Consider the following 27,943-nt stretch of genomic DNA (forward strand, 5'->3'; position numbering starts at 1 on the left):
CAAGGAAGGCAACATAATTACAATGTATAGATTAGTTTTCCACCTTTCATTTCCCATTATTTTGTCAAGGTTATCCTATTCTGTAAAGTCATAGTGTGTGAAAGCAAAGGAAGCTGATGGAAGACCTGTACGGTTGCCAAGATGGCCCAAGGCTATTCACTCACTTCTTGGGCATTGATCTTTGCAAAACACCGTACCTTTTTGATGATCAAACAGAGGATTTTTCAACCCCACTGTTCTTGGAGCCAGTCCTGAAACCCAGCCAGAAACCTCGACTGTTTCAGTAACTACTACCTTGTGCATTAAGTGCAGGACAGCCAGGTGTCAGGTAGTCCACAGTCTACTCCAGCAAGCCATAATATCCTGGGTAAATTTCAATATTCCCTTTTTTTTTTTTTTCCACTATTATGTGAACTAAGCTCTCTGAAAGGCTAAACTGCCTCTCACGCTGCAAGAAATTTTCTGTTGAAACTATATCCAGTGAAACACAACTGTCTGGGACCAGAGCCAGGTCACTCTCAGTTCAGTGGCCTTATCTTTGAATTTAGAATTAAAGGCTCGTGCATGTCTCCTTTCATGAGAGGCAAACCTCATTCTTTCAGTGATCCATCTCCTTGAATATTGAACTGGTGCTACCAGTAGACTGCATCTTTGCATACATGATGAGGTTTTGCTGGCAAAAATTGCTATAGAGTTTTATTCCTCCCTGACTGAATATCTGTCACTTCCAAACTGATGTTAATTGATGCCTCCTTGCTGTGGTGGTGGGAGTTTCAGAACAGATGTTAATACAGCAATGAGCATGTTAAGGAAATCTAAAATATAAAAAGACTAACTTCTGACTTCTGCTTACAGTCTATATATACTACTGCAGATTGACTGAAAAAGAAAATAAAGAATGTACTTAACTGCTGGGAGGGGGGGGGAAGGAATCTGGAATTAACACATTCTTTGCACTTCTCAAATTGAAGCTTCATTGATAGACCTATCTCCCATCCTCTGTAAGTAGAGTCTTAAATGTACCACACATCTTTTTTCTGCACTAGATAAGCTGTTAGTATAGTAGCACTTACTGATAAACTGTTTATTATCTATCACAAGCATCTAGCATGAGAGGTACAAGTCAGCTGAAGACAGAAAATATTGCTGTTAAATAATTACACAGTGTCTTTAAATTATGGCTTAGTGTTTCTGAAAATGACTGTATCATCCATCAAAGTATGCTGTGAGCTTTTTAAGTAAATGTATCATGTAGATGTATTTTGTAAGATCACACACAAATGCATTTTTTTCATTTGTATTCATATTTAATCATAAGTCCATTATTTGAAATTCAAGATGGGATAAATCTAAATACGAAGCTTTTATCTTGTCCTGTAAGTTCTACAGTATAGTTTAATATTAAGATTTTACTAGACAGTTACACAGTACTCAGTTTTAATATGGAATACTTCATCATGTTCATTATTGCCTATTTAAACTCATGTAAACTGACACTGCTGAAATAAGCAAGCTTTAAAATGTTAATACAAATGTTATGCCTCTTTTAATTGCAATAGACATCTCATTAAGTAATTTAATGCTGGTGGGACCTCTTACCAATACACAAAAAACATACTTTGCCCAGCTTTTATATAAGGTACAATATGATGGAAATATTTCTTTCTGCAGTGACAATGTGACTGACGTTCATCAGCTTTCCCTCTGTTCTCCATATCCTGTAAAGGAAGCCCTATAAGTAGGCTGTCTCAGGATGCTGTGTTAGCAGGTTCAAGCAGAGCACCTTTACCTGCTCAGGATTCACCAGCAGAACCTGCGGACGCCACACCAGACAAACAAGAGCTACCTAGACCATGGCCGAGGTGGAATTAGTTCTTCATCTAGGTTGAGAGAAAAACATGCATGACATTTTCATTAGCCTAGAAGGCAGAAACATCTGGTTACTTGGTTCAGCTCATCAGCAGGAGAGCCTGTAGTTGATTAGCCCTTCTCTCAGTAGTAGGCGTTACTACAGTCAGTGGGAATTACTAAACATGGTTTCAGGGGACTGACGTTAATTTGGCTTGCCAAAATAATATGCAATTTTTTAAGGAGTTTGTGTTAATTAGTTGTATAATTTGATGTGATGTGATTGGGTTTGCACAAAGAAAAGCAGAACAGGGTTTGCTATTAGAAGCTGCAGTAGGAGAATCAAGAGGTGGCACTTAAATAGTGCACAGTGTGAATTTGCAGCAGTGAAAGGCCTTAGTTCATGATCTAATTACAATGGGATTCCCTTTCTCAAAAGCTAAAAACCTTTTAATTCTCATTTCTTCTTCTAAGATGTTTTATTTTGACTACTGTACTATTAATTCCTGCGCACCTAAAAATCTATCCAAGATTAAGTCAATTTAGGTATTTCCAAATCATATAATATCCCACTTTCAGAGGAAAAGGAATACGTCAAATGATAAAATTAGGCAATTTATAGTTTGTATATTTCCTTACTGTATCTCTCTGCCTGCCTCCTACTCCTCATTCACTAACTCTTTCACAATTATTATTGGCAATTTAGGCTTCTTTGCTATCTGTGAAATGGTAATCAGCAGTAACACTGACGTGAGAATAACAAATTTTACCAGGCTCTCTGATAACTAAGAGCTTAGAAACCTCGATGAGGTAGTCAATATCCTCTCATATAAAGGGCTTGCTGCTTGCCAGTTGCAGGAAAAAAAATTGGAAAGTTGCACGGAAGGTATTTGCTGAGAGTTTATGGCTGTTTTTCTGTTGTGGTTTTGTTTTTTGTTGTTTCTGTGTTGAGTTCACTTCTTTTTTCCCCTCAGGATTCACTAACTGAATATGGGACTACATGATTGAAGAAGATTTCAGAAACAGCATACCATTCTATATTCTCTGTTCTTTTCACTTTTCTTCTCTATTTGCACTGCAGATTCTTTGGACAGACTGCAGTTTACTTCCATATTTGTTCGGTGCACTGCACACCAAGTTACCAGACCCAATGATGGCCTACAGACACAGCTATCATGGACATGCCAGTTAATGAACTTGGAGCTCTCTCCCACTCTCTGCTGCCCATCACCTAGTATTTTAACATTTTGTGTCAGTTCTGTGAGGAACACAGAGAAGCAGTTTGGTTATCACTGTTTCCATCTGCAGGAAGTCAGAAACATGCATGAAGTATGAAGCATTAAAACTTTCCAAAATTAGCCACTTATTCAGAAGATTGGTCTCCTTTTGTGTTGCTAATGGCTGCTTCTTCAGATCACTCCTGAAGAGAGTCAATCTCACTACATCATCTAACTCTGATGCCAAAAGTCAGGAAGCATGAAATAACGTCAAGATTTCCATTTCTATCCTTCTGCAAGAAACCAGCAAGGTAGCTGTGTTTGAAACCTTCTCTCACCAGAGAGAGACAAGAAGTTAAGCAACTTACTTGCATTGTAGCTTGAGAGAGGTCCACTGGGGACTGAAGTTTTCTGCAGCTTGCTGGGCAAAGAGGAACCTTCTTACACAGTGCTGAAATTTTGCCCGAACCTTGCATATTGATGTGCAAACTTCTCAAAGATGTTCACAGATCTCAGGGTTACCTGAAATCTCATACAATGCAGGTTTTCTATGATACAAGGTTTCCTTATAAATGTTTCACAGTGCTCTTCTCTTCAAGTTTCCAAAAAGAGATACTGCATAATTTATGGATGCTCTGTTCAACATCCAACCCCTGTGAATATGCCCTGTAGTTTAGGTATGACTTCATATAAAATAGCAAGTCCACCAAATACAGAAGAGAGAAGAGTCGTAATAGACTCTTTGTCTGAACCATCAAGGCTTGGGAGATATGAGCTTACTGTTGGGAAGTTTTTAAGAGCCCAAGGCACAGAAAGATCAATGTCAAAGGAAGCACGTGTAGTAGGTAGTGGAGTGGAGTTGATACTACACATAAATAAGAGGAAAATGTACAGATACTAAAAGCTGTATCTCCACTGAGCAGTTCTAACAACACAGAACAACAGCACCAACAAAAATCCACTTCGCACAGGCCACCATGGAGGATGCCTGGAGAGATTCCAGCTGATTTCCACAAGGTTCAGTAAAGATGCCAGTGTCCATCAGGGTGGCTATATATGCAAAGCTGAGCTCTCAGTTATGGGATCACCCGAGCTCTAATGGAATTAGAGCCTTATAATTCTCTGTTGCTTGCTATTTATTTTCTATTTGAATATCAAATAATTACTGAAACCATATTTGTTTACTTTGAACAGTCACTTAGTACATATAATGCAATTTATGATTACTCTTTCGTCCCTTATTCACACTGGCTACCGTATCGACCTGTATTGCCTGATTCTGATTTGCCCTTAATTATCCATCTCTTCGACTGCTGCTCCTAACTTATCCTCTCAAGCTTATGGAAAGTGAATTTCTGTATTTCTTTCAAGCTTTTGAGAGTGAGATTTTGTATTTTGTTCATTTTTTTCCAACCCATCTGTCACAGCAGTAAAGAAATAAGTATTACTCAACTCACTATTAATGTACAAGGAAGGAAGGAAGGAAGGAAGGAAGGAAGGAAGGAAGGAAGGAAGGAAATCTTTTGTTCCAGATCAAGTTGATATCTACAACCTTGTAGACAAACTACAGTAACGTTTTGGTTGATGTAGAAAGTTTTTATCCTTAACAGCCATGCTAGTAACTAGGACTGGTTGCGTTAACCTATAAAAATCTATGCTATTTGTAACAGAACTTCAAGAAAGGTGAACTTATATGAAGAATGAAGTATGAATAAAAATTATGTATGAAGTATGAAGACAACATTTAGATTTACTGAGAAGCAGAATAAATGATTATAGAGATATATAGCAAATTTCCCTTTTTATAAAAACCGCCTTCTCTTTGTTTCCCCTTCTCTCTTGTCCCTTTGCTTCACTAAGTACTTTGGGACTGCAGCCTGGCAATTTTCCTACTTTGCACTGAGTTACTGAAATAGCCTGAGAACAAATGCTAAAGGAATGGATTTTAAAGTTGGTAATGGTGTCTATCCGTAGTGAAGGAGGCATAGAATATACAGCTGAGCCTTACCTGGTACAGATAGATTGTCATTTCTCAGACACCTGCATACACTGCAGATTCCCGTAAGAACTTCCAGGCTCACAAAACACAACAAAAGAGTTCTGCATGTCAGTGGCACTAAGATTTCACCTGATGTGTTAACCCAGAATTATCCTGGCTGTTGTACTAACTTAGTTCCTTTCACCCATAGATATTTTCACCACATACCATGTTACAGCTTAGGAGTGTCCAGTTCAGTGAAAGCTGCATAAGTCGAAAACATCACAACTGAATTCAGGAGGAAATTGAGCACAATTAAAACTCCTGGAAACCTTTTTATTTTTTTTTTCCTTTTTCTGAAGCCTAATACAAAATGTTGAACACTAATGACATTGTCTGCTTATGCTTAACTTTAAAACTACCAGTTATTAAATAAGCCATTTATTACCATTTGCAAATGAGTTTCCATTCCTGCTGAGTTGAGAATTGCCTTTTTTTTAGCCACCTAGCTGCACACTTTTTCCTGACTGTTTAAGATTTTACCTTAAGAATTTCCTAAGTTTTGTTCCAGCATCATCTGATATTTGAATCTCAAAGAACTAAAATTTATGGAATAATATAAATGTTAAGGCTTTACAGTTATGGACATAGCAGTTTTCAAGGTTAAGCACTTTATTTGAGGATTTGTAAATGTCAAAACATGTAAGAGGTATTGGGAAATATAATTAGACTATATCTCAAAATGTTTGTTGGAAAGGAAGGAAAATGGTCCATTTGATCTGTATTTTCATATTCCCAACTTTTGACTATAATGCTGTCTCATCCAGGAGATCCCAAACATATATCTAGAATGGAACTGTGCAATAAGATCCCCAAATTAAACAATTAAGTAATACAATTAAAAAGCTTTTTTTAATAAAGGTTTAAGAGTAATGAGGCAACAAGGATTCACCGTATGGCAACATTTCATTATGAAACTCAGTAACACAGCAAAACTATCAGTTTTCCCTTGTTGCCTTCCAAGAAAATGCTGTTACTTTCCAAAAGACATTATGCTCAATTAATCCCTAGTGGCATCAAGGGATGCTAGCTGCATGTTCCTCCACCAGGAGCATCCTGTGTACAGCAAAGATGGCAAGCTAATTTGCACAGCTCCCATCCTGCAGGGATTTTGCCATTAGACAGGGTGTAACTGCAAAATCTATATTTATTTCTAACCTTCCCTTCCCTCTACCCCTTGTGTGCTCCTGAGCCATTTGTTTACATGCAAAATCTGATAACAGTGCCAGCTTTTCCTTCTCTTTTGTCTTTATTCTTCCCCTCCAGATTCACTTTTTACTTTTTTTCCATGTTGCCTTTGCAAAATCTGCCAAGAAGGAAGGGTAATTAGCCCTCACCGAGCCCCTGTTCCTGAGGCTAGGTTACCAAGCTGCCTAACTTAAAACTGACTCCAGCATCTCCATGCTGCATGCAGTCACTTCTGTCTTCTGACTGCAATATAGTCATAAATTTAGCTCAAGAACATTTCAGAGGGGGAGGCTGTCTTTTCATTACATGCTCAATATCCATTATAATGGAACCTGGCTTCTAGTTCAGGGCCCGAAGGCATATCACAATGCAAATAATAGACAATAATAATAATAAAAAGGAAATTTTCATCACAAGAAACTTGATTAGTCTCCTGCATCCTGAGTAAAAGTGTCTATATTTATATAAAGTTTTATAATTTTTGTTTTGTGTTTTTAAATACAATGCTAGTAATTTCCTATTTAACCTGATTTTCATGCAGGTATATTTATGCCTCAGAATTCCAGTGAGTTCCCTTAGCTGATGTTCAAAATACACCGCTCAAATTACTATATCATCCCAAACATAAGCTTTTGGAAACTCCACAGTAACAATTTTATCTGGGGCAACAAATTATTTGTTACATGGAAATGGAAATATACTATATGGATTATTTCTTGTGATATTCTGCCAGTACAGTACTTTCATTCACATGCTATTAAAGACAATGCAGCAATGTTTTCATGATGTCTTACAGCTCCCAAGGGGGAAATGGTTTCAAACTAAAAGAGGGGAGATTTAGATTGGATATATGGAAGAAGTGTTTCACAATAAAGGTGGTGAGGCACTGGCACAGGTTGACCGGGGAGATGGCAGATGCCCTTTGAGACATTCAAGGTCAGGCTGGACAGTGCTCTGAGCACCTGATCAAGAGGTAGGTGTCCCTGTTATTGCAGGAAAGTTGGACTAGATGACCTCTAAGGTACCCTTCCAACTCAATGATTCTATGATTCTATGGAAGATATCACCCTGAGAATTAGAGGTTACACACGTTTCTTGATAGGATGGAATTTAAATTAATATTTGTATATTACGTTCTTGTTTGAACGTTATCACTACTAAAACTTTTTTTCCTCTTATTCATGCAGACTTTGGGAGAGCCCACATGATAAGTAATCAGCTTGTAGTAGACTTGCAGTTTTGAAGAACAGATGATTCAATCACTGGGAGTCTGCTCTGCATCAGCAGTATCTGTTCTATAGCAACTGCAGATGGGCAGAAAGAGCAGGCTTTTTTAGTTAATCTGCAGAAACTTTCCTATATGCCACAGTGACCAAAATTAATTATACAGACATTTATTTCAGTATTTTCTTTATTAATTTTGTTCAAGTCCCTCTTTGGGTCCTATTACAAGCTAAAGATGACTAATTATAATAAAAGAAAAAAAAAAATTAAGAAAAATCGATAGAAGAGATTATATGCCAAAAAAAAAAAAAAAAAAAAAAAACAGAAAAACAACAAAAAAAAAACCTGTCCATACACAGAGATTCAACAACATAGAAAGAATATGGATATGTACCAACTGAATCAATTTCACAGAAGTGCTGAATTAAACTTTAAGAATAACTTGACAAGATTTGTGATGTAGTGATTTTTTATGGTAAAGGATTCTGTGGGGATCGATTTTACATTCAATAATATTCAGAGATGTTGTTGTCACTATTTTACGTAGTCTATCCACTTGGAGTTTCCTAAACTTCATTCTCATGTAGCTCATTGTTCCTGAGGCTACCTCATTTAGACCATTCCCCATTTGCTGTCAACTAAGTGCTGTTTGGTTTCTTGAGGAATGTGGCTGAGTCTGGCAAGAACACAGTGAAAAGTACCATCAAAACACTGAAATAAGATATGCACATCCCACTCAGACATACATTAATGTATCTACTATAAACTTAGTGGAAAACTAAGCACGTCTGTTTTCTTGTTTTTTTTTTTTCCTACCTCTCTGCCAAGAAAGTTCTTCAAGGGGCTGATGGCAGACCCTTTCTTTTTTCATTTTTTTTAGTATTACAGACAAGACTTTTATCTCAAGCAGGAGGGCACATCACCTTCTCTGAGCCTCCCAGCCTTCATTCCCACCTTCCTCCTAAAGAAAGCCTTTTTTTCTTCTTCCACCTCTTCTCCTGTGAACTTGCCCATCTGTTTCTATTTACTACCAGATCCTCCCCTCCCACACTTCCCGTACAGCCAGTAAACCGCACAGTGCTGTTCTTCTGCCTCTTCCTCCCCCAGGACTTTGCCCATGGAAGCACTTTCCCTCTTCTTCCTGAGGACTTGCTTCTCCAATTAAGGGGGTGGCTTGCCCCAGGCATGCTGCTCCTGGGTTTTAAGTGGCATCCTGCCTCTGGGCTACGAGAAATTCCCAATCCACTGTGATGGCCAACCTTGAAGCTCTGCTGACTCCCTGTCAGCTCCCTGCCACCCACAGGCTCCTCAGCTCAAATCACAGGATGAGGCATACTACAACATACTCCAGGCATCCGTGCAGTGGGATTTCATCAGCAGTGGTACAAAACTGGTATTGCTTCTCTTGGAGGACATCCCACTCTAGGACACGTATCCACACATGTGCATGCCACGTTTCCAGTCAACAGCTCTTCAGTGAGTGTGTCGTTTCTTGCTTCTTCACCTGCCTGTGTGCTGGCTTTAATCAGCTCAGAGCAAAATGCTGTTTTCTTAAATGTTTATGCAATGCTTAGTGAAAAGCCAAGGCCACTCAGAAATAAAAATGCTATGTACAGATAGTGAATGGGAGGATTTAAAAATAAAGGAAGGAAACAAAATTGGAGGTGATACAATTTATATGCATTTCTTTTTCAAATAAATAGCAGAAGTGGATCAGGAACTCGCATCTTTCCTGTCATGCCATTGTACAAGCATTAGGAAATGCTGCCTAAAAGTAAAAGCTGAGCTGTGGAAACTCATGAAAAGAAAATACTTCCCCTCCCCAGCCTCAGTGTGTAATTAGCCTGTGGCAATAATTGCCCTTGTGTGACACTGAGGCCAAGGTCTCTGTAAAGTAGTTATACAGATAGTACAAAATACTTGCAGTTATCTTTATTATAAGAGGGATACCAACCCAACCCTTCAGGGTTTAGGTCAGCTTCTGTTAAAGAACAGGAGGAGACCTGATACACTGTTACTTTCAGAGAGACTGAATATTGGACCTGAGAGACCTGTCATCTGATCCTATACCACATTTTTTAAGGTAAAAAGGGAAAGATCATACAACAGAGCAACACAACATGAAATAAAACCAGGCATTTTTTTTTCTGAGTGTACAGTGGATGCTACTGGCTGCCACCAATGCTTCTCGGGTCCTTCTCTTTCTGAAAGCAGAAGGTTGGAGGGTCAAAAGGAAGAGAGCGGTAGGGAAAAAAGATACAGCAGCATATAAAGAGAATAAAAGAATGAGAATGAGAAAACACAGAGCTGGTGTTTAATTAAACTCTATTTATTGTAGATTAATATTGAGGTAGGACAATCCATGTTTTTTGGTTTATTTTATTTTTAATTATTTAGAGACTACATATTTACCTTTGTCTCATAGAAATAGGTTTTTGAGGATCATATTCTTTGACCTAGAAGCTACTTTTATGGTTTATCTAGGTGATCATCCATATACCACCAAGTCTGATTTTGTTCCTAGTTCCATTTACAGCAATGTTAATTTATTACTACAATTAGTCAATCCTGGGAAGGATTGTCCAGTAATACTAACTTGTGAAGATCTGATATTGTGCCCTGTTACAGTTAGAGAACAAACATATTATAAAGACCACTATTTTTGTGCCAGTTGTAAAAACAAAGCATGTACTTAATAAAAAGACTATTAAATAAATCATGATTTTATGGCATCTAATTAATGTATAAACAGTGATAGCAAGATATGGATGAACCATTCTAGACAAGATAGCAAGCCAAACACTTGTTGAAGTTTGCTAAATTTGGTTTGGTTTTGCTTTGTCAATTTCTCCTCATGTCTTTCAAGGTTCCCACCCCTCCATTTCTGCCTTCCTCCCCCCCTAAAAAAAGGAAAAGAAAACCTGATTTAATACAAAATACTAAGACAAATGCTACATTTAATATATCACTGACCCATCTGAGGTTGTAACCGAACACAGTCTTACTAAAAACGTGGCCAACTTGTTATAAACTTGACCACTGTCAGTACATCATGCGCATTTGCTGATGGACAGTTCTGAACCATGTGTTGGAGGTACTTTTTTCCAGTCGTTCTGGACTCTCTTCAGTTCAAGAGACCTTGATATCTTTCAAAAACTGCACTTTTAAAATAATGGAGCCTGGAACCAGACTCCAACCCCAGAAATTAAAAGTATAAACTAAATTAATAGTATTCTGCGAACTTTTTATTCCTGTTTTCTGTCGAACTAATGGCTCACAATTATTCCAAAAAACATAGGAGGGAGAGCTAGTGAAACCTTAAAACACTGAAAATTAAGTCTGGGACAGAGATGCCACATGCACACATTAATCTCAAGGAGTTATTCAAGTGTTTCTGAGTCTTGTCTAGATGGTTATTTTGCAAGGCCTGGTGTTCATGCAAGACAGTAATTGCAGCATAAACAAGTAGCGAGTAAATGTATCTTTATAGGGGTTATTCAGCTTTCTATCCTACTGTTTTCTCCTTTATATTAGCCCCTATTCCATGCCCCAGGGCTCCTTACCAGCTCCTCATTAAGGCATGCACCTTCTTGTGGCTCCCTATCAGCCTCCTGCACTGCAGCAATTAACCCATTATAGTACCACATACATGACTGTTGCAGCATTTATTCAGATTCATAATACTGTCTCGGTGCACACCGGGTTTTAAAATGAATTTGGAAAGAAATGAGAGATGCAGTGAAATACGTCAGTTCTGCTCCAAAAATAGATCACGCCATACTGCCCTTTAACTTTCTTTCATAAATAATGGTGTGTTTTTTAAAGAAAGGAAATACAATAGATCTCACGTCTGTGGGCATCCATAAATCACGTTACAGTGAGTTGCAGGGAGGAGGGGTAGTATTTAAACGCGAGAAAGCAGATATCAGTTGGAAGAACTGTAAGGAACTTACTGAAGAAGGGGCTACCATGGGTTTTGCTGATAAAAGATAAGTGTGATGAGGGAGAATTATCTGGCAATATTATTAGCTGGGGTTTTTGTTGTTGTTGTTTCATTGAATGCTGTTTTTCTAGGCAAAGCACAGGCACACAATGTCCAGCCTCGGCCCATCATGCAAAAAAATTAATTCAATCCAGGACAAGCACAAAGAAGGTATATTGGGATGAGGAGGAGAAACTAATAAGGGAGATAGAAGTGTTTCACTTGTTCACATGAACACAACAAAGGCTGTGAGAGAACATAACTGTTGTCTGTAAATATACAAGGAGGGAGAAGAGCTATTTAAAGGACAATGTTGACATGAGAGCAAATGGTCATAAGATGGTCATGAATAAACTTAAACAGGAAATTAGGAGGAAGCAATGGAATGAAACCCTGGAGCAGCCCTCCAACAGAAACATGGGGGGAGAAACTTAGTTGGTCCCAACGTGAAACTTGAGCACTTCATCAAACCAATTATGCGATGTGCGGATGGCAGCAAAAGCAGGGGACTGAATCTGATGCAGGAGGTCCTTTAAAATCCTATTTCCTACATTTCCAAGGAAAGTTTATTTAAATCTTCAGCAAGAGATGTCTTAGATGCTGATAACAATAATTAATACCTTATAGTCCTGTAATACCCTTCCATCAAAAGACCACAAAGCACACTGAATGCATGTGGGAATTAAATATCTAAATATCCACCTGTGCTACTACTGTTATTTTGCAGCTTGGAAACTGGGATGCCCTCAGCAACTTTTTTTGGATCACTTGGAAAAATCTCTAAAAATGAAGAATAGTCCTCACAATTCTCTTAGTTTTCAGAATAAACCTATAGTTCTGAAAACTGTCGTCATGTTTTCAAAGCTTTTTAATTCCACAAAATGTATGAGTTGTATACAATTGCTTGTGCAAAGCTATAAGCCATATGCTGTTTAGCTTAAAATGTCAATGAGCAAGTCAGCAACAACAAGAAAATGAAGGTGTTTGTAAATGTTGCATTTAAAAACCATTTAGAAAAATGAGAGCGGTCCTCCAAAGATGTATGCATCTTCAAAATCAGAATAATGCAGTATTTCACAGTCATTAAATAACGTGTCACGTAGCTACAAGCAAAAATCATATAGCTTGAAAAAAAGTTGTTTTCATCTTGGAGTGTTGGAACTGCATCAGTTCTGTGTGTGTTCATTCTCACTTTGACTTCCACTAGGAAAGGTGTCAGGGGTGGAAAAGAACGGAAAGCAGTTGTTCACTGGTTCTGCTCCCTGCCCTGAAACCCTTTCCTCTTGAACCTGTAGAGCCCCAGCCATACTTTGTCTCCTCTGTATGCTAGATGGTTGTCTGCACACCAGCAAACATGACTTTTTTGGCTCTTTTCTGTGGATCTAAGGGCCTCTGCCTCAGCTCCTCTCTTCCATCCCATCCAGGAAAGTGAATAAATCCCTAAGATCCTCTGATTTCATACTTGCCATAGGGCTGCTTGCACTATGCCAATTCCTAATAGCAAAGTACTAGTTTGAGTTGGAAGGGACATACAAAGACCATCTACCTTCCTGACTTGATCATTACAGCAAGCTGATCAAGCTACATCCAGTTTGGTAGCTGATACAGAGATTCATTCAAAGGAAGAGCTGATTTGTGCAGTTCCCACATACCAATACCCTCCTGCTGTTTTCAGTGTCGTGCCGGATGTCTGATGTGTTTCCTCAGCAGAGCAGTAATGCCACTGGACTTTGTTTCTTCAAGTTCCTCCCCCATCCCTTCCTCTGCCAAGGCACTTAGAAGCACTGAGCAAAGTGAGCCAGCTCCTGTGCCTGCATAGAGCCACATCCCAAAAGGTCAAGTGCTGCCCAGAAAAATATATACTCAAAGTCAAACAAAACTGCACATGTGCAGAAATTGGCTCCAGTGGTGTGTAGACCTTGTTAAAAGCAGGTACTTGAAACAAAACCAAGTGTCTGCCCAGGGTAAAATAGCTTTAAGGTTGAAGTCTGTACCATTTGGTGAATCTAAAATGGCAAGCAATGTAAGTCTGGGGGCAAGGAGTAATGGGAAGGGAACACAGAGGATTTGTCAGTCATTTGAGCCCCTTCTGAATCTGAGCCAGAGCCCAGGGGGATGCGCAGGTGATGGGTAAAGGGCACATCAAATCAACTATTTCCAAAATTGCTGAAATTTATGTATGCTTTCTTAATATTGAGAAAAAACTGTTAGTTAGGTTAGACTGCCCATACCCCTGACATGCTGCTGACTCTCCTGGACCATAGTTTCTGCAGTGGATAGAACACAGAGCATTGTTTTCCCTTGACTGGAGCTCTGGTCCTTGTAATACCATACAAATAATAAATAAATCACATTGATTTCCATGCACAAAAAGTCCAGATTCTGCCCATAAAAATATATGCTCTGTTCCAGTCAGAGGAAATTGCACGTGTGTGGCTGAGCACAGAAGCTGGCTCAAAGCCCACTTGTGACTAAGCCATGCATGTGAGGACAGAATACAGCCCATTGTCTCCTGAGAGCTTTTTAATTTTTCTTTCTTTTTCTCTAGGACATGAATCACACAAACTAAAAATCAGACTTTTCCTCCAAGATTACGTGTCTCCTGGACAACTTTTTAATTTTTGTTTTTAAATCTTATTATCTCCACTGAAGAAGCTGGTGAAAGAAAATAAAGTATGTAACAGTTTTTTTCCTATAAACCTGCTCTGTGAAAGAAGCATCTGATGCAGATGATTGGAGTAGCTTCTGATCAAATTTTCCCCAAATCTTTTCAGTGATTGAGAGACTGAATAGTTTCTGACTACATTAACTTTACACCTGCTTTTCCGCAGAGTTTTAACATCATGGTGCCCATCCTTCCCTATTCCTTGTCTTCTCTCCCTGTCTCCCCAGGAAAGCTTTGCAGAAACCCAGACAGCAGAAAAGTGCTTTGAAGGCTTGTTTCCCTGCTCTTCTGGAGAAAGATGGTAGTGGGAGAAGCATGTTTAACCCCAGGTCTTTTGGCTGCTGCTTCTGCACTGGAAAATACTGGCATATCATCTCAGATCAACAGTTTTAGAAGGGTCTGTATTTTTATTTGGAGAATCTGCGTTGGTACTCAATAGGGCTCCTAAAATCTAAATCTAAATCAAATCTAAAACAAGAGTCATCTGGAACACTTGAGGAGTTATCTGCCCAGTAAAGTGGTTTGACCAAGAAAAGTCAGCAGCCAGTTTTCTTTCTAGTCACTGACTCTATTTTCTTCTCTCACAGCATCATTAATCATCATGGTGGGGATGGGTTGGTGATTCGACTAGATGACCTTAGTGATCTTCTCTAACTTTAATGATTCTATGACTCTTACTGAAAGGACTCTGTGACACATGTAGAGTTGAGACACTAAAAATTAATCTACCTCTGTTAACAATCTTCATCTGTCCATTCTCTCACAAAACCCAAATATCAGAAATAAAGGTGTGCTTGCTTTGCTTTCAACTTAGCTCAGGGAGTGCAGAAGACAACTCTAAAATGTGGGAAAATGAGCAGAGACTAAAAAGAAGCTGATGATGAACTAATAATACAGAACTTGCAGGTATTTTGCCACCACAGAGGGAAGGAAATGTTGAAAGAACAGTTGTTTGCTTACTATTTTCAACTTCAGCATTCATCTGATACCTATTAGAATGCTGAAATGCGGCTGCATTAGCAGCTAGGAGGTGTACTTCACTGTGAGCTTGTGGGAGGTCTTGTGCTTGAAGACACTGAAGTATTTTGCTTTTAAATGCTCTGTGGTAAAAAAAATTAAAAAAAAATTAAAAAAGGAAGTTACAAGATTTAATGAAATTGATGATCTGTTGGCTGTTTTCAGTCAGAAGTTATACCTAAGTAGCATCTTTCTTCCTTTCGGTCCTTTTCACCCGCAGAAGGTTCTGCTGGGCATGTGCATCCATTTCAGAATCTCATCACAGACAACTTAAATCTTCCCAACATTACCCACATTAGTAATTGCGAAATAATAAACATGACAAAATTTAGATTAATAGGGCATCCTGCGCAACTCCTATCGCAGGGAGAGCCCTCTGGAATTCTAAGCATAATAGGTCTGTGTTTATTTCTCAACCGACGGCATAATGTGACTGATTTACAAGAGTTTAACTCAAGTGTTAATCTGACAGTGACGAAGAGCTTCTCAGTGGCAGAATCACTTACACTATCATATTAGTTGCCTCCTCTATTAAAGCAGTGTGGTAGATAATTGGAATGCTTTTATGTCTAGTGGTTCTGACAAGGCTCTCTTTAGGTCACATACGGGCGGTCTAGCTTGCTGCACAGCTGAACGGTGGCAAATGATTTAAACTGAGAAAGTATTGTTCTCCTCGTATTATGGAGCAAGGGCAGTTCAAGGAAAGTAAGGCTCTGTGCTGGCTACCTGCTGGTGTGTAGTAAAATAAGATGGACATGATACTGGGCCGGGAGTACAATTAAATCTATTTTGCACCAATGTGTTGGTGGACAGATGAGTTTCCACATGGCAGAGCTTTATGATCTTTAAGGTAGACTGAACTAATAGATTGGTGTGGCGCGCACTGAAGTTACTAAGGATGAGAAAGCAAGCAGCAGTACATTTGAACTACAGGTTTCTCATATGCTCCGCGTCATGCTGAGTTTTTATAGCTCCTGGCTTTCAAAAAGCCTGTTTCAAAGAGGTTTGCGCTAGACTGGGCATGCAGTTTTGCTCTGCAGATATTGTCGCTACCGATTTAGTGGAATGCAATTAGGAAGCCTAAATTAAGTGGTAATGGAGAACCAGCTCTTGAAACTGGGGTTTCCACGGCAACCACTGCTTACAATACAGCCTTCAGTTAGTTTTCCCACTTTATCTGCAAAATGCACAATTGAGCTTTAAAACAGCTTTGTGCTGAAAAGCGCACTGTAAACAACTGTTTGCAATGAGAGTTTTACACTGTCTTTAAATACAACAAGCGATCAAATAAAATTTACTTGTCCACACTAATAAAAAAAATCCTTGCGGTACAAAACACTGAAGGGTCCAGAAACTTATTATTCATTCTAAAAATGTACATATAATAGAAAAATTCAAGATCTTGCGGGTCCTCAATTCGTCTTTTAAGTCTTATCATTATTCCTCAATTTTAAGTCACATAATCCCATATCTCTCAGTAGTGAGAAGAACTGAGCGTTTTGGTACAAATACTGTATTTATCGCAATAGTAGTGCTATATAGTTATAAAGTGCTTTTTGTCTAATATGAGCTATTAAATGTGCATTTTCATCAGACTTTCTTTTACATCTAGCAATCTTCCATGGTTGTTTTTTTTTTAAATCCCTGTATGATGTATTGTTATATCCTTCATAAATGTTCATATTTTTCAGTAAAGTAACACTGTTCCATTTCTTAACTGCTTAACATTTTTGATGGCTTTAGGATCATAGCACAAATTTTACATCTTCTTAAATGTACCCTCAAGTGATTAAATATGTGTAAAATAGGGAACACTGAAAAGAATGATATTTGGGTCACTTGTGCAATTTGTATTAGCCGTCTTTTCCATGATAACCCAATCCAACTGAATCTCTACGCTGAAATTGCATCTTTGCATCCAGTTGTTTCCCTTCTGTTTTACAAACACTAGTCTTGGAATAATAGTGTCAGGTGACTTATAAGAGTTGAGATCTCAGTGATTTTTAATTGCTTTTTTTTTTTTTTCGCCCTTTGTATTTATTTGTTTTGATCAAGATAAAATCTCTAAGAAAACATTGTGTAAATTTCATCAAGATAATTTCAAAAGCCACATTATACAATTTTGGTTTTTGGCCTAACAGCTATCAGCGTACCTCAGAAAATTAGGAAAAAAAGCACAACAGCAAAGAATCACATAGCTATTCAAAACACACCTAATGTGCCTCTCTGTTGAAGTGCAGCAACCCAAGCACCTTGTAGTACTTCAAGGTTGCCGCACTCATGTGTTGTGTTTTATGGTTGGCTTGTTGCAGAGAAAGAGAAGGAGAGAGGGAAGAGAGAAGAGGCCAGAATGGTGGCAGGGATGGGGTAACCATAGGTGCCTTCTCTTAAGAGTTACCAGTCAGAGGAGCGCGTCTCAGCATCTAGTCATGTATAAATCTGGGTTTGCTACAGTTTCTTCACACTTTGAACATACCAGGCAGGGAAGCTTGCCCTTCATAGTGTGAGTGTGCTTTCAGCCATGGCAAATGGTCTGCATATATTCTGCTCTGCTCAAAACAGCCTTTTGAGAAACAACAAAACCAGACTGAGGATGTAAGGGCTTACTGCAAAGTTCATATCTCCTCTGTTGTGTGCTGGTGCTAATGGGAACTTCTCCCATGATGGAGAGGTCATAAAGCATGCGGCTGTAGAGACCACACAGAGTGAGCAAATCAAAGAACTTAGCAATAAAAATGATGTGTGTACTGATATTATTTAATATTCACTTGTGAAAATTGTTGAAGAAACACATCTTTGTCGTATATCAGAGTAGGCTCTAAAGCTGAATCAACGGAATAATAAAGTTATTTGTAATTATATTGTCCTCATAAAAGCTTTATTATTTAGGAATCAGAGTTTGAAATTGTAATTTCTTTAATGATTTTTCATCACATAAATTAGCCTGCCTTACTCCTCCGTCTAGAAGGCACGACGAGAGGTTGAGCTGGTCCCCTTCTTCATTCTTACACAAAATCTGCTCATTTGGACCGATCCCAATTTTTGAAGAAACAAGTTCCTGGAAGAAGCACAGAATGCCAGTGTGCACAAGACTTTCACAGGGCATCTCGTTTCAACACTGACTGCCTGCATTTTATCAGAGTACGAAAGGACACATTGAAATTATTTTGTTCTGGCACCAACGCACATTGTGATGTGTATGCCTTCGATTGCACTTGACAAATCTTTGGGGCAAACAAAGTGGTCTAATGTAAGGGAATATCTCAGCGTATCCTAAAATGACATTTTTAGACCAAATGTATTCAATTGATCTGCCTTCCCCAGAGATCACTTTTGAATCCCAGCCAGCAATAAATCTGGGAGCCGCCTCTCGCTGAAGGCCAGGCGGGTCAGCAGTGCTTCCGCTGGTATTTCCTGCACCGCCGCGTCCCGCACCTCACTGTACAAATAGCTCCACATGGCATCCTGAGAGCGTGCCAGGGAATTTTGTGATCACATGCCAAGCTGAGTTGTCAGGTTCCACTCTACTGCTGCGTGTGTATGTGTGTGCTCATATGTGCGTGTGGCTGGAGCTAACTTCAGACTCAGTAATTACCATAATCCAAACAGGGCCTTTACCATCTTATTTGCATTCAGCCAGCAGTGCTGTTTTTATCAGCACCACTACTGAATTGTTGCAAAGTTTTAATTATCTTAACAACTCTCCTTTTTCCTTCTTTTTTTTTTTTTTTTTTTTTTTTTTTTTTTTTTTTTGCCTTCCCCCTTGGGTGTTTTGGGATTTCTATGGTTGCCCCCTACCCCCCTACAGTAGCAACCAGATTTCTGCAATACAAACTTTTGTCTTTCTTATATTCTAGCAGTAATTTAAGGTATCCTACCTCAATACTGCTTGTAGTGGGGACAGAGGCAGAGGAAGGTTTTCTTTATTAATTAATGCCTAATATTTTTCTCAGTAAAAGTCATTCTGAATTCTTCTATTTAAATTCCATTTAAAGCCCCAGTATAACTTTACACGTGTAGGCTTGCTCAACTGAAAGAAACTATTTCCTATGCAAAAAGCTACACCCTTGCATAAATGTTTGCCAGACTAGAGCTTTAGTTGTCATGTTTTCTATATTTCCATAATCTTTTGATTTAGGATTAGTATAAAATGTATCATGTCACTTATATTTGCTCACTCTCAAACACTGTGCCTTTTCAGCGTTGAATGCTAAGTTAGACAAATTCAACCCTGAAATAAGATACCATTTCCTTGCAGTAAGGGTAATTAAATGCTGGAAGAGCTTACCCAGGGAGGAGGTGGACTCACCATAGCTTGGAGTCTTTAAAACGAGATTAGACACCTCTCTGAAAAGCAAGATTTAATCCAGCTTCTGGGAAAAGATTCTAGTGTATGTGCATGGGAGGTCAAACTTGACGATCTCTGAATTCCCTTTCAGTCTTGGTCTAGAAATCTGAGTTTGCATGTATTTCAATTCAGACTTGAAAGATCAGTTACAGCATATACAGTATTACAGTAATTTATTATTGTTCTCAAAAATTTTGTGTTGTCAGTTGCAGGCAATAAGTTGTTTGATACATTTTGCTTTGCCTTTTTATAAGTAATCAAAAATCACAAAGGATAATACACAGCAAAATACCTTATTATGAGGTTATTAAAAGGAGCTTATATACATGAGGAAGGCCAGCTTTTTACAGGGGCAGATGGGGGGACATAGGACAAGGGGGAATGACTTTAGATTAAAAGATGGCAGATTTAGGTTGGATGCTTGGAGGAAATTCTTCACTGAGAGGACAGTGAGGTGCTGGCACAGTGACCCAGAGCAGCTGTGGTGCCCCATCCCTGGAGGTGCTCAAGGCCAGGTTGAATGGGGCCCTGGGCAGCGTGAGCCCATGGCAGAGGGTTGAAAGTGAATCACCTTTCAACCTAAGCCATTCTGTGATTCTATGATTCTATGATTATTATGAAGGAATAGAAGGCTTTAAAGTCTAAAGATATGTACACTGAACAAATGTAAAAATTATTTGTAGTCTCTTGTTTTTTTAGATGTAATAGATATTTTATAAATGAGCAGAATTAGTATTTGTCTAACTTGACAGTGATATAGTTGTATTTAGTTACTCCACTTTTGTGAGGTTTCTGCATCATATTGCATATAATTGCTGACCAACAGTACAGTAGCTGTCTGTTCAACTGATAAGTAAATAAATTCATTTTAACAGTCATTAGACATTTGTTTCACTCTACTTTGCCCTTATGAACACTTTATCTTTGTTTGCTCTTTAAAAGAAAAAAATATATAAAGGTAAGAACCATTAGGGATTTCTCTTTAAATCCAGCAATCTATGCATGCTACTACGAATCAATGCTCTGTAAGCTGTCTGGTGTTCTGCAATAAATTCTAGCTTTTATAGACTTTTACTAGGCCAGGTAGCTGCTAATGCCATAGAAATTGATTATTTGTGGTGTTCTTATCACTGCTTAAAATATCTAATTGCTTTTTCTCCACAGATTTGGATTTGGCTTGCTTGATGCTGGACGATTAATGAAGGAAGCCCTAACTGGACAAATGTTGGTCTCCTGAGAAAATGTGTTGTTGATAACAGGTCTGATTTGAGCAAGTCTAGTCAAATTCAATTTTAATACTATTTAAAGGCACATACAAAGCACTTATCACTGACTTTGGGCTGGGTTGTTTTTCAAGTCTCTTGTCCTACCAAAGTTTATTCCCTTTAAGTATTAAGCTTTGCAGAGTACCAAAGCCACATATTATTCAGCTGCAGGAACACATATTTTGCTTCAGTTTGGTAAATTTTGCTCAACATTTGTCTTTATTCTTTCATACTGATTCAGACTCAGGTGTGTAACTCATAACTGTATGACTGTTCCTGTGGAGAAATTATTGCATGCTGATTTGTATGAACCTTAAAAATTATTGAGTTAAAGAAGAGACAAGAAAGGATAACAATCAGTTCTCAGTTTAGTGAGGGTAGTCTTCTTTAAATAATCCTTAGGTAATCCTTAGACTAAAAGTGTAGGGTTAACACTCCTGTAGGATTTTTTCAATTAGCTGTGACTAGGTCATTAATTTACATGAAAAGTTGAATATGAATCACTTTCCACTGCTCTACCAAGTCAAGATAAGCATCAAACATCAAGTCACTGTCTTTAGTGGATCACTGCTTGGAGTGTGAAATTTAGCTCACAGTTCAGACCCAGCTCCAGTTGAGGAGGATAAAAGATCTCCCATTCCACTAGAAAACTGGAATTCAGCATGTTTCCCTTCTGCATCAAGACAAAGCAGTGACATCTAGAAGTTTTCAAATAAAAGAGGGAATTAGAGGAAAAACTTTCCTCAAGGAGTGTTCAAGCACTGGAATGGCCCGCCCAGGCAGGTGGTGGAGTCACTATCCCTGGCAGTGCTCAAGAGGCGTCTGGATGAGGTGCTACGAGTTATCCTTTAGTAGCTTAGTGGTAGTAATAGTGATAGGATGGTTGGACTAGATGATCTTGTAGGTCCTTTCCAACCTTGTGATTCTATGATTCTATGATTATGTGATGGTTGAGGTGCTGCTGCCCTTAGGCATGCTGGAACTCTCACTTCGTGCAAATCACAAATCAACCTTGTATGCCATAGGTGGGGTGTTTCAACCAGTGAGTTGTACTTTCCTTCTTTGGAGAGCTCTCATTTTCTAAAAATAGGTAAAACAGCAAAGAGGGACTTGCATCCACATGCCTTACACCCTTTGTAACAGTTCTGCCTGTCTTTCTTCCCTTGTTTCAAAAAGGGGCTATTGAAAGAGACTAACACCCTGAAATTCTCTTCTCAGCATGAAGCTGACAGTATTTGATCAAAAGAAATTAATAATCCAGTTATTTTGCAGCGTTATGACAGTCATAGAAGTTATACCATAAACTGTAACAACCTCAGATATGAGGACGCTATCAGGACACACCAGTGGGACACATACACATCAGTTCCGTGTCCCACTCCAGGACATTCAGCCTTAACATCACTGCCACCTTGCAGGGATGCCCTTTAACCACACTGAATCAGGATACTCCCTCTCTAATGGAGACATGCCACATTTTCAGAAACAATTTAAAGATTTAAGATCTGGAGAAAACAAAAAGGGAATTCAAACTTTTCCTTTTTTTGGTGCTGTGTAAATAGAGAACAGTCATCCTAAAAGCCAAGAGATATTATTGTTAATTTAATTTAATGAGATTAAAATTAGTATAGACAGTGCAAACAGCCTGATCTTTATGGCTCTGGGCACCTTGTGATCAATGACTTTTGCATATTTTCCAAACATTTCTATAGAAAGACAGGACTACAGTAGAAACACACAGTTCTGTAGGATGGTTGCTTCCCAAACTTGTGTCCTCCATGCACCTCTGCAATGATTCTCCAGCAAAGTGATGGCTGGGGAGTTAGACCCCTGAGGGACACGAGCACTATCCTTGTCTGGATTAACGTTACTATGTAGAGGACACAGTCAGGAAATCTGTTTCTCAATACTGTACCTACTTAAGACTCCTAAAGGTGTGATTAATTATGTGTGATTAATTAAACCACGAGTCATGACCTCCTTTTTTTTCCTTCCACATTACTTATAAACAGGACAATCAGTGAACTTAAGTGGTATAGGACAGTAAATTTAGAGGCAGTAAAAAGAAATGGGTTGTGTTGCATACGGTCAGTCTACAGAATTTGCTGACACAGATGACCATCCGACAAATAGAGCTGATTGGAGCAGTGGTTGTTAATGTTGTTACTATAACTGATGGGACCAGTCCTGTATTCCTGGGATTTCTGGGTGCAGTGGGAATGCAGAAGTGAGTCTTGCTTGGCTAATAAATTAAGAACAAGTGCTCCTTGTGCTGGCAAGTCAGACATGAATGTTCTCCACGGACAACATCACTGTACTATTAGCTTGATCTATGACTTGCCATTTCATGGTTTGGTTATTTGTTTATTTCTCTGACTTTTTAATTCCTCTGGAAAATACAGTATTGGCTCTCACTGTTGACTGAATGACCAGACTTGAGCAGAAGATATAGCATTCTTCTTCTCTGACCTTTATATCAAAATTGATTAACAATAACTCTTTTTCAGAAAAGGATTGAAAATAAGACGTGGATTTTCGTCTTCAATGAACTCTAGTTACCAAAGTGAAAACCAGCTAATTTTGATGGTGCAACTGACCTCCTTCTCAGCAATATCTGAGTATACATTCCCTGTTGAAGTGGCAAAGTATTGCTGAATTCATAGATAAGGTGAAGAACCACCTCTGGATCTAGCTGTCTTTTTTTCTCTCTCACGTCTTTGATTTCTCAGGACTTTTCTCATTATTGGCAGTAGCAGGATGTGCTCATTGGTATTTATGCAGTCAGAAATGGCATACCTTAGAATTAGAGACTGTATAATCCTTTCAAGTACTCACAATCATTATGTTTATATAAAGTATGGAGTCCACTCATAATCTAATTGTTTTGTTTATTATCGTGTTTGCCATTTTACAGAATAGTTCACTGGAAGGTGCCTACTTCGTATTGTTCTCACTTCCTAATAAAAGATCTTATTTAAAAGAATCTTTATTTTCAATTATGAAAATACTTTCTTGATCTCATTAAGCCCAAAAAAGATGAAGTGTTATTTTTTCTCTTTATTTATGACAATACAAATTAAACACACCTATGGTGAACTAATTACTATGTTCGTGTTCCTTATACAGAGCAAGCTTCTTAACTGTGAATGTGAAGAGAGGAAGCAAGCAAAACTGAAGAAAACTGAAAAAGAAGTGTGAATTGTTTTGCTGTCATTACAGCCTACAACACTGTATTGGGTCCCAATTTAGGATCGATTAGTGAATAGATATGTAAAAGACAGAGACATCTTTATTCAACAAAGAACAAATGTTTCAGAGGAAATAAAGAATTTTTTTTTTAAAGCACGCAGAATACTTTCTCAAACATTGAATAATGACAATACTAGAGTAGGAGCTTAATTTCATCTTCTACTTTCAGACCTTTTCATTGGAACAGTACTATGGACAGATCCAAATAATAATGTTCTTGATCTTCTCAAGTGTTGCCTCAGTATTAGTATTGCTATTTTCCTTTTAAAGTGAATCACGTGAGAGAAATCACTGAGTTATAAAAGTTAAAGGTTCATCTTCTGTGCCTCCCTTCTGTACTTAAACCAGATTTGGATATTTGAATGTTCATGCAAATTGCGGCATCTTTCAGAGTTGTGCACTTTACATTAAAAGCCATTTTGCTAATTGTAGAGGTAAAAGATATCATCACCTTTGTTTAACCATGAAAGTGCTGATTTTCAAATTACTTGAAGTTTTAATTATTGTGATTATAATTCAGTGCTGCCTCCATGACATTTTACATGCAGAAGTTACTTCAGTGTAAACCACTTGGGATAACAGGCAGAAATATATAGGTTTGTCTTTGCATATTCATAGTATCTGAATGATATATTGGAAATTGAGAGGCCAGGAACATCCTTTGCTGTGGTGTGTCTCCATGGATGTCCATGATACATTTCCTTTCTCCCCTACATTGCAAAGCACAAGCACCAGTGGAATGGACTAGAAGAGACAGAAGGAGAAGTGAACAGAGAGAAAAAAATAGTGGCAAAAATCAAACATTAAATATTTCCTCTAATTGAGGTGGACAGAGGTAGACATTATATTCAACCAAACATCCAAATCTTCCACCACAGATCAGGACTAAGGCCCAGATGACTTCATTTTTTTGTTTCATTTATCTCCATAGAAATTAACCAGCCAGTTATTCCCTGTTTATTAAATAATGTATTAACATCACTAACAAACTAGGCAAATGGCTTTGGTTTATCTGAACACTGTAATATTTTGCTGTAAACATATAAATATAGTATCCATTTATCCTGTACTTGTTCTCAATGTCTTTAAAAACCAAGTAATTTTACAGGAAAACTTTGACCAAACCTAACCTAACACAATTCAAACAATGAGCTCAATACTGGCACAAATCCCATCCATTAAAAAAGTCAGTAGCATTACATTTTCTTTTAAAATTTGAGTGACAATGACAGAAATTCAAGAGATGGGCAATAAGGACCATGTGGTTCCTCCTCTTCAAGGCTTTCATCCAGAGCCTTAAGTTAATATATTTCCTTTGCATTACTCAGAAATTATTGAAAATGGAATGCATGGTGGTAGAATGTATGTATGGAATGCACCACCACCTGAAACATCAAAGACAGATTAAAGATTGTTCTCACAGGAACTGCTAGGTGAGAAGTCATGGCAGATCAGGAAAATGTCCAGTCACATCAGAGCACTCAGGAATCCTCCAGAGGCCAAACATTACTCTTGTAAACAATCATTTCTACACTAACCTAGATTTTCCATCTCTACTTCGAGCAGATAGATAGATTTTATTCTTACATTCTGTAAGATTAGATCCTAACTCCCCTAGTGTAAGTTTTAGGAGTTGTGAGAGAGAGATTAAGAGACAGTATCGCCATGTGATAACACCACTCTTGGAACAGATGATCTCAGATTCCTTTATTTGTCTTAAAATCTTACATTATAAATGCCCACACAAAAATTCACATTGAAATTGGGAGGAACCAGTTCAGAGAAATGAGTGATGAGGATTAGTACGTGGCAGTCTATCCATATGGTCATGTAACTACTTACCTCTGGGTAGCCAGCTTTCCCATCAGAGTAGTGGATTTATTTTCCAGATGCCACAGGATTTCCATTTCACCAAAAGAGAATGGAGGAAAAGAAAGATGAAGTGATTTGCCTGGGCTAATGGAGGCCTAGAAGGAACCAGATCTCCTTGGCTCTTGTGTAGAGGCTGTCCTTTTTCTGCCTGTGATGTGGAAGAAACATACACATTATCAAGCAACTGCAAAAGACTTTCACCTGTTTTTGTTCTGAGTGACAGAGCCCAGAGGATGATGGGCAAGTTTCCCACTGCTCTGCAGGGATGTAGCTGATCCAATTCCCAGCCCCAGCGCACCTGCAAGGTCTCATTGATCGTCTGTTCAGGTCTCTGACAACTCAGAAATCTATTATCAGTGTGAGCATGTGCTTATTGATCACATTACCTGCTCCCACTCCTTGTGTGTACTTAATTGGACTGATCACACGCATAAACATGCACACACGTATGCATATATATTGCCATGTCGTATATATTAGCATACATGCACAGGGGTGGGTGTGCTAAAGGCGTTATATATTTTTCCTGCTTTACAAAATTGCACGCAAATAAAAAGAACGGACCTTCTCCGTGAAACGTGAGCACAGAAACACTCGCAAGTGGCCAAGAGCTGCTAAATAATTAATCAATAGAGCAGTGTGGCAGTTTGAAATGTAAATGTGATGGATGAAGGTGTGATGCTTGTCATCAAGCAGAAAATGATGTGACTGGAATGGATAACCCGCGGTACCTGCTGACTGGCAAAAGCTTGGACACAAAGATAAAGTAAAGCCATCAGAAAGCAGCCCCAGCAACCCCTAATTCTTGACTTTGACCCACAATTCACTTTCATGTCCCTGTCCCAGAAGAGATGTTTAAAAAAATGATGAAGAGAGATCTTCGGGTGGGAAAGGGGAGAAAAAAAAACATCTGAAGAAATGCTACCTGACAAGGCTGCGGGCTACATTCCTGAGAACACCTTTCTTTTCTTTATGTTCTCCTTCTTCTGTTAAATAAAAATGCAGCTCCTTTTTTCCCTCTCCTTTCTTCCAAAACTCTCTCGAGCCGTACCTGCAAGTGGTTCCGTGACTCGGAAGCTGACAACAGCCGCATGCAAAGGAACAAAGCATGATAGTGACAATTCAGAGTGCAAGCAGGTGAGAAAGATACCTTTTACTTATCAAACTAGGCTGTAAAAAATGCTCTTTTTACTCAGTGAGCTAGAAATAGAGGTGATCTAACAAGGCACTGATCCAAATTATTTGTGCGGAGATGTAATGCTAACAGGATTTGTAGGTTGACTAGTAGTCTGTGGCCCCTCCAGTGAAGTAAGGAAGCGTTCCTCTGATTTGGAAAGAGGAGAATTCATATAATTACCCTGTAATATATGACAGGAAAATGTATGCCATGGTGACAAAGGGTGACAGAAAATGTCCGTCAACAACTGTGTTTTCAGGGGCTTCCTACACTATGCATTACACTTTCCCCACAGTGAGGCTCAACATGATAAGTTTCAGACCAGTTCTTTGAATTTAAAGGAAATTAACTTTTGTGAAAAAAGTAAGGGTTTTTTGTGTTTTTTTTTTTTTTAACTTGTTTTTGTTTTTAGAAATATAAGCCTGCAACTAGGATTTAAAAGTTTGATGTCTCTTTCTTCTTGGAACAGAAAATCCTATTTCTCAGTAAGTACCACGTAGTAAGTTGTCTTTTTTACTTCTTTTGTTATCAAAAGCCCATTCTTTCCAGAAGGTGAAAAGTACCACAATTTAACATTAGCTTTCTAAACTCCCCTGAAATATACATTAGCATATAACACCCACAAAAAGTGAAAGCTGAATATGGATATGCAACAGTGCGTTGGCATGCAAAATGTTTTTCCATTTCTTAGGCATAAAATATACAGATAAATATTATCTTATAATCTTCTGTTATTTTTTTAAGACATCTATACACACTTTTACCTCTGAAGTGCTGTAAGGAAGCAGCATATTTCCAGAAAGTGAACTGGTCAGTGTTCCCATATTTCTTTGAATGATTATTTTTGTCTGAG

The 27,943-nt window shown here is 38.4% G+C and overlaps 1 long non-coding RNA gene across 5 annotated transcripts in view; it reads left to right on the forward strand.

Annotated features, from left to right (window-relative positions):
- LOC125701535 (uncharacterized) overlaps window positions 1-27,197 on the forward strand; it is a 156,519-nt gene extending 129,322 nt beyond the window's left edge. For 4 of the 5 annotated variants that reach the window (XR_007380278.1, XR_007380279.1, XR_007380280.1 and 1 more), the window contains 3 exons: window positions 20,692-20,786; window positions 23,300-23,460; window positions 23,919-27,197. This is a non-coding gene — a long non-coding RNA (uncharacterized LOC125701535). Of the gene's footprint in view, window positions 1-2,929; window positions 10,567-20,691; window positions 20,787-23,299; window positions 23,461-23,918 lie in introns of those variants that run through there. The other variant, XR_007380283.1, reaches the window with a different exon arrangement.
- The last annotated feature ends 746 nt before the right edge of the window (window positions 27,198-27,943 follow it).

This window comes from Lagopus muta, chromosome 1, assembly GCF_023343835.1.
Source record: "Lagopus muta isolate bLagMut1 chromosome 1, bLagMut1 primary, whole genome shotgun sequence".
In the NCBI taxonomy this organism is placed as follows: Eukaryota; Metazoa; Chordata; class Aves; order Galliformes; family Phasianidae; genus Lagopus; species Lagopus muta.